Raw genomic sequence first — 7,571 nt, 5'->3', positions numbered from 1 at the left:
TTTTTGGTTCAGAAAATCGCCGAAGAGCCTGTTTGACAGGCTTGAATCCTTTTAGGATATTTAGGCTATGCTCTGCCAGTCTGCGTGGGATTCCTGGCATGTTTGAGGGGTGCCAGGCAAAAATGTCCCAATTTTCCCGAAGGAATTCTCGTAGTGCGGCTTCGACATCGGGATTTAATTGTGCCCCAATGGAGGCCGTCTTTGTGGGGTCGGTTGGATGGACCTGGAATTTGACTATTTCGTCTGCTGGTTTAAAAGAGGTGGACTTGGACCTCTTGTCGAGTATCACGTTGTCCCTATCCACCATGGAGCGCAGCGCAGTTAGTTCCTCTACCGCTAGGGCTTCGGATAGTGCCTCTAGGGCTAGTGCGGCTGTCTTATTTTCGGCGCGGAGTGCGATATCTGGATCACTGGCCAGAGTGATGATTTCATTGGGGCCGGGCATTTTAAGCTTCATGTACCCATAATGGGGTATAGCTTGGAAGATTGTGAATGCCTCTCGCCCTAACAAGGCGTGATATCCGCTGCCGAATGGGGCCACTTGGAACGTGACCTCTTCGGACCTGTAATTGTCCGGCGAGCCGAACACCACATCGAGTGTGATTTTTCCTGTGCAGCGTACTTCTTGACTAGGGATTATCCCCCTGAAGGTTGTGCTGCTTCGCTCAATGCGGCTCCAGTCAATATCCATTTTTTGAAGGGTTTCCTCGTAGATGAGGTTTAATCCGCTGCCGCCATCCATGAGTACCTTGGTAAGGCGAAAACCGTCCACTATCAGACTAAGGACCAATGCGGCCGGTGCTCTAGCTGTTCGGAATTTAGGTTCGTCGCTGGCGTTGAAGGTGATAGCCGTGTCACTCCATGGATTTGTTGTTGCTACTTGGTAGACTTCGGCGAGGCTGCGGATTGTTCGTTTTCGCATGTTATTTGATGCGAAAGTCTCGAAGACTGTTAATACCGTACCGGTACTGCTTGGTTGTTTGCCTGGGGCTAAAAAGCCTTCGTCACTTTTGGCCACCTACCGTAGTATCCAACATGCTCGAAGGCTGTGTGTTGGAGTGGCGCCCTCCGTACTGTGGATTTTGCAGGGTTCGTTGAGCCAGCCCTCCAGTACGGTTCCATGCCCTTTAGGGGGTTTTTGCTTTTTGGTTTTTAACCCAGGTGCTTGAGTATGGCGCACCCTTTTACTTCGGACTAGGGTTGTAGTCAAGGCCGGACTGTCCCAAAACCTAGTTTCGGTGTTCCTGGCACTCTCCACCGCACAGTATTTTTGTACGATGGTCGCTAGGTCGACGAAGCGTGTAACTTCGCGACGACTTATGGCGTTCATGATTCCCTTGTCCGTGCAATTGTTGCAGAAAATTGAAATTGCGCTTTCTTCGCAGCAGTCCTTTATCCTGTTCATAACCAGGAGGAATCTGGCCCAGTAATGATGTACTTTTTCATCGGGCTCTTGCCGTATTCGAGATAGATCACTTATGTTTGGGTGGGCGGGTGGAATCGAGGCTCAAAGGCCAAGAAGTTTCCGGATTCGGAAGCTTGACTTGATGGATGCTTTCCAACGAATCTAGTCCAATGCCTAACTCTAAGTTCAATATTTGACTAGCGTCCATCCCTCCGCGGGAATCCGGCTTGGAGAGATCGAGAATTCGGACATAGTTGGTTTTCAGCGTAGAAGAAGGGTTGCCGCATTGTTCCTCTACCACAACAACATGGTGGGTAGCCTGAGGAGAGTTAATCTCTCTCAGATCGGTTTTAAGCCCAATCTGATCGTAGTCTGTAGCGACTCCCAGGGCGGCGATGCGATCCAAGAGCTCGTTTACAGAGGAGAGCTCAATCGGATCTAACTGCTCGGTGAATTCCGGGCTGACGCGAAGATCGCTTTTGATGACCTGAGAGGTCATCGTTGGAGCGGTGGCCGAACAGGCGGTCATAAGAAAACCACCTAGCCGGACAGTCTGGCCGGCGGCCAAAGCTCTCTTGATGACGGTACCGTCGTTAAAGACGGAAAAAGGCATCCTTCCTGATCGCGACGGCACAGAGGAACTCTCAATGAAAGCACCAATGTCGGTGTCAAAACCGGCGGATCTCGGGTAGGGGGTCCCGATCTGTGCGTCTAGGCAGATGGTAACAGGAGACGAGGGACACGATGTTTTTACCCAGGTTCGGGCCCTCTTGATGGAGGTAAAACCCTACGTCCTGCTTGATTAATATTGATGATGTGGGTTACAAGAGTAGATCTACCACGAGATCAAGGAGGCTAAACCCTAGAAGCTAGCCTATGGTATGATTGTTGTTCGTCCTATGGACTACAGCCATCCGGTTTATATAGACATCGGAGAGGGCTAGGGTTACACAGAGTCGGTTACAATGGTAGGAGATCTGCATATCCGTATCGCCAAGCTTGCCTTCCACGCCAAGGAAAGTCCCATCCGGACACGGGACGAAGTCTTCAATCTTCTATCTTCATAGTCTTGGAGTCTGGCCGATGATGATAGTTCGGCTATCCGTACACCCCCTAGTCCGGGACTCCCTTAGCTTGCGTGACTCGGGAGAGGCCCAGTTAGGAGCCCAAGCCTCTGCCGATCCAATACGTACATGCGTGCATGTATCACCACCGTTGCCTGACATGATCGAGACTAGGGTTATCGAGCCTGGCTTCCCGACGTTGGGCGAGGGACGTGCGAGGAGAATTTCGTGCGCCGACGCCATGGCGGTACGCGGGCAACCACCCGGCAAGCGAGGGCTTCAGCCCGCCGTGGGTGCAACTGCCGCTGCCGGCTGCAGTGCTCCGCCCGCTTCGGCCGGTGATGCCGAGCGTGGTGCTCCGCCCACCTCTGCTGACGGTACCGGGGGGATCGGCCACACTGTTACGCTCGCCACTGGTGCTGGTGGGGCCGGCCGCGGGGTTCCACCTCCGCAAGGGTCACTGGTCGGAGCAGGAGCCGGTTGTGGCACTCCACCTCCTACGCGACAGGGCCCGGTTGCTATTGCTCCTAGCTCACAAACGCCGATGCATGGTGTGCAGCAACCAGTTGATCTGGTTCAGCAGCCGGTGGCCAAGGCGCCTTCCCTAGGAAGAGGTCGTGACGCTCAGGGGTGTGGTGGATTCAGTGGACACAACAGAGATGGTTGGAATTTTAACCGGTATGGGCGATGGGGAGATGATGGATATGATGCATATGGTGAGGGGCTGCACCATGGATCTTCTTTTGGTGCCAGCCGTGGGTATAACTGGTACAATGATGATGGTCCAGGACATTTTTAGGGGCCGCCCAGTAATTTTGTTGAAGGCGTCGCCGGACCCAATAATCACTTACGGGGCGGATATCGACGTAGTGGGAGAGGTAGACGCCCACCTCCACCGCGGCATATCCCTCCGTCACCACCGCCCGTTGCGGACATGACTACGGGGGAGGAGCTTGAGCACACATCAGATTTGGTGAGAGATTCATCCACGTTGCCCGCGGCTGCGGTTGACGTGGTTACGACTCTGGCAGCGGTGACAGTTCCGGCGGTCTCTGGAGCTGCAAAATCTAGGGATGGCACGTCTGACAAAGGGCCGGAGAAAGCGGAGGGAGAGAAACTCTCAAAGTGGGAAATTAAGAAGAAGAAGTTTCCTTGCTTTAGATGTGGCGAACTGGGTCACTTTATGGCAGAGTGCACTAATGAGCTTTGCAATTATTGCCTCAAATCTCAGCATGTAACCGAGGACTGCCCACTTCTATCCGGTCCTAAACCTAGCATTAACATTTTTGGTGTGTGTTGCAAGGAGTTGATGTTCTTTGAGACTCCGAAGGTGGACTCTCTACCAGAGATGGTTGAGAGTTCCTTCCCAGCAGTTGTCCGGGTGACTAATGGACAGTTGTATGAGGCTCAGATTGTGAGACAGCTGCGTGTCTTGGTGTCAGGTAACCATCAATGGCATCTGGAACAGTTAGAGGGACAGTCTTATAAGGTGGAATTTCCCACTAAAGAAGATCAGATGCATTTTCTCAAGTGGGGCATGTGTAGAGTCCCAAGCACCAACATTATTATTGCTTTTGATGAGTGGAAGCAGGAGGAACCAGAGGGTATACCTTTAGAGAAGGTGTGGGTACGTTTCTTTGGCGCACCACCAAAACCGATGAAACATTTTCTGATTGCTTGGAGCTTGGGTGGAATGATTGGCAAGACTGAAAAAGTGGACATGCCTTTTACTCATGCACAAGGGGCTGCGTGGTTGCTTGTCTGTGTCGCGAGTGTTGAGCACATACCGGATCTGGTTAGATGGACATATGCTGGAGTCACTTATATTTTAGAGCTTGATATAGAGGATACTCTGATTTCCCAGGATGGGGATGAGACTCAGGATATGGACACAACTGAGGGGGGCGGAGCGCCCGGGAATCATGATAAGGGTACTGATGATTCACCACAGGAGTCGGACAAGGGGCCCACCGCGCAACCAGATAAGGCAGATAGTTCTGCCAAAGAGGCACCACCGTCCACTACTCCGATGACCACACTTCGTTTTGGTTTGTTTGGGTTGAGATCGGCTCCTAGTCGGTTATGGAGCACCAGAGTCGAGGCTGACGACCCAACGGAACTTGAGTTGCCATAGGTCTTGAGTCTGACCTGCGAGACGACGACAACACTCAAGCGACACGTTGACTGTGGCACAACCACGATTGATTCTTCTCCAGGTGGGCTGGTCGCCACTCACGAGGTGGCTGCGAGTGGCGGGGACCATGGGCAGGAGGCCCACAACACCCGCCTACTTGCGCCCGTCCAGTCTTCTTTGGGAGGGGCGCCTAGACAGGAGGTCTGTGGCTCTCTTCCCAACACGGCTGAGGCGACCCTAGACGAGATGGGGGCGAGGTGCGGGAAGGAGACCCGTGCCGTAACCCCCTGCAGGAACTCGCCATGCTGAGCGGCAAGCTGGTGGTGAGGTGTGGGAATGATTCCCGTGTTGTAAACCCCTCACAGGACTGTGCCGTACAATGCGGCCAGTGGACGAGAGGTTTTGGTTGAAGAGGGGGAGAGGGACTAGTGAGCAAGCGGCTCTCTGGTCTTCTTCCCCCTTACCCTCTACGCCCGAGTTCTGCTCGACCATGCCCTACCCTTCTTAACCGACGATAGGGGATGGGTGTGGGAGTCGGGAACTTACTCCTCGGGAGAGGATGGCGGAGGAGCTTATCGCTTTCGGCAGGATTGCGGATCCGGTGTTGGCTGGCAGGCGTGTTAGCAACCGGATCCAGGGACAGCCGGATGCGGATGACCTGCAGCTAGCGCGTGCCAAGAGGGCCGCCATGCTTCGTCATGTCGAGGCTACTACAGGTGCATCTTTTGATAAAAGTTGTTCACTTTTGCACTTCTCAGAGAATGAAATAGTAGATAAGTGTCGTGGAATTATCACATCAGATGTCCTAGTGTGAGGACTTAGTCATGGAGCCATCGCAACGAGATTAGCTTAAAGGGGTTAAACCGGACAAAGGACAAGAGGAGTTATACTGGTTCGGCCCCTTGCGGTGAAGGTAAAAGCCTATGATCCAGTTGAAGGAAATATGCCCTAGAGGCAATAATAAAGTTATTATTTATTTCCTTATTTCATGATAAATGTTTATTATTCATGCTAGAATTGTATTAACCGGAAACATAATACATGTGTGAATACATAGACAAACATAGTGTCACTAGTATGCCTCTACTTGACTAGCTCGTTGAATCAAAGATGGTTAAGTTTCCTAGCCATAGACATGAGTTGTCATTTGATTAACGAGATCACATCATTAGGAGAATGATGTGATTGACATGACCCATTCCGTTAGCCTAGCACTTGATCGTTTAGTATGTTGCTATTGCTTTCTTCATGACTTATACATGTTCCTGTAACTATGAGATTATGCAACTCCCGTTTACCGGAGGAACACTTTGTGTGCTACCAAATGTCACAACGTAACTGGGTGATTATAAAGGTGCTCTACAGGTGTCTCCGAAGGTACATGCTGGGTTGGCGTATTTCGAGATTAGGTTTTGTCACTCCGATTGTCGAAGAGGTATCTCTGGGCCCTCTCGGTAATACACATCACTTAAGCCTTGCAAGCATTGCAACTAATGAGTTAGTTGTGGGATGATGTATTACGGAACGAGTAAAGAGACTTGCCGGTAACGAGATTGAACTAGGCATTGGATACCGACGATCGAATCTCGGGCAAGTAACATACCGATGACAAAGGGAACAACGTATGTTGTTATGCGGTTTGACCGATAAAGATCTTCTTGGAATATGTAGGAGCCAATATGAACATCCAGGTTCCACTATTGGTTATTGACCGGAAATAGTTCTCGAACCCGTAGGGTCCGCACGCTTAAGGTTACGATGACAGTTATATTATGAGTTTATGAGTTTTGATGTACCGAAGGAGTTCGGAGTCCCGGATGAGATCAGGGACATAACGAGGAGTCTCGAAATGGTCGAGACGTAAAGATCGATATATTGGACGACTATATTCGGACTTCGGAAAGGTTCCCAGTTATTCGGGTATTTTTCGGAGTACCGGAGAGTTACGGGAATTCGCCAGGAGAAGTATTGGGCCTTATTGGGCCATACGGGAAAGAGAGAGGGGCTGCCTAGGGCAGGCCGCGCGCCCCCCCCAAGGCCTAGTCCGAATTGGACTAGGGGGAGGGGCCGCACCCCCTCCTTCCATCCCTTCTCTCTTCCCTTTCCTTCTCTCCTACTCCTACTACATGGAAGGTCTCCTAGTTGGACTAGGAAAGGAGGGTGTCCTACTCCCGGTGGGAGTAGGACTCCTCCCTGGTGCGCCCTCCCTTGGCCGGCCGCCTCCTCCTCCCTTGCTCCTTTATATACGGGGGCAGGGGGACACCCCATGACACACAAGTTGATCTACGGATCGTTCCTTAGCCGTGTGCGGTGCCCCCCTCCACCATATTCCACCTCGGTCATTTCGTCGCGGAGTTTAGGCGAAGCCTTGCGCCGGTAGAACATCATCATCGTCACCACGCCGTCGTGCTGACGGAACTCATCCCCGACGCTTTGCTAGATTGGAGCCCGGGGAACGTCATCGAGCTAAACGTGTGCTGAACACGGAGGTGCCGTACGTTCGGTGCTTGGATCGGTCGAGTCGTGAAGACGTACGACTACATCAACCGCGTTGTGATAACGCTTCCGCTTACGGTCTACGAGGGTACGTGGACAATACTCTCCTCTCTCGTTGCTATGCCATCACCATGATCTTGCATGTGCGTAGGATTTTTTTTTGAAATTACTACGTTACCCAACAGTGGCATCCGAGCCTAGGTTTTATGCGTTGATGTTATATGCACGAGTAGAACACAAGTGAGTTGTGGGAGATACAAGTCATACTGCTTACTAGCATGTCATACTTTGGTTCGGCGGTATTGTTGGATGAAGCGGCCCGGACCGACATTATGCGTACGCTTACACGATACTGGTTCTACCGACGTGCTTTGCACACAGGTGGCTGGCGGGTGTCAGTTTCTCCAACTTTAGTTGAACCAAGTGTGGCTACGCCTGGTCCTTGAGAAGGTTAAAACAACACCAACTTGAC

Source organism: Triticum aestivum, chromosome 7B (assembly GCF_018294505.1).
Source record: "Triticum aestivum cultivar Chinese Spring chromosome 7B, IWGSC CS RefSeq v2.1, whole genome shotgun sequence".
Taxonomy (NCBI): domain Eukaryota; kingdom Viridiplantae; phylum Streptophyta; class Magnoliopsida; order Poales; family Poaceae; genus Triticum; species Triticum aestivum.
This window is presented reverse-complemented; position numbering follows the sequence as displayed.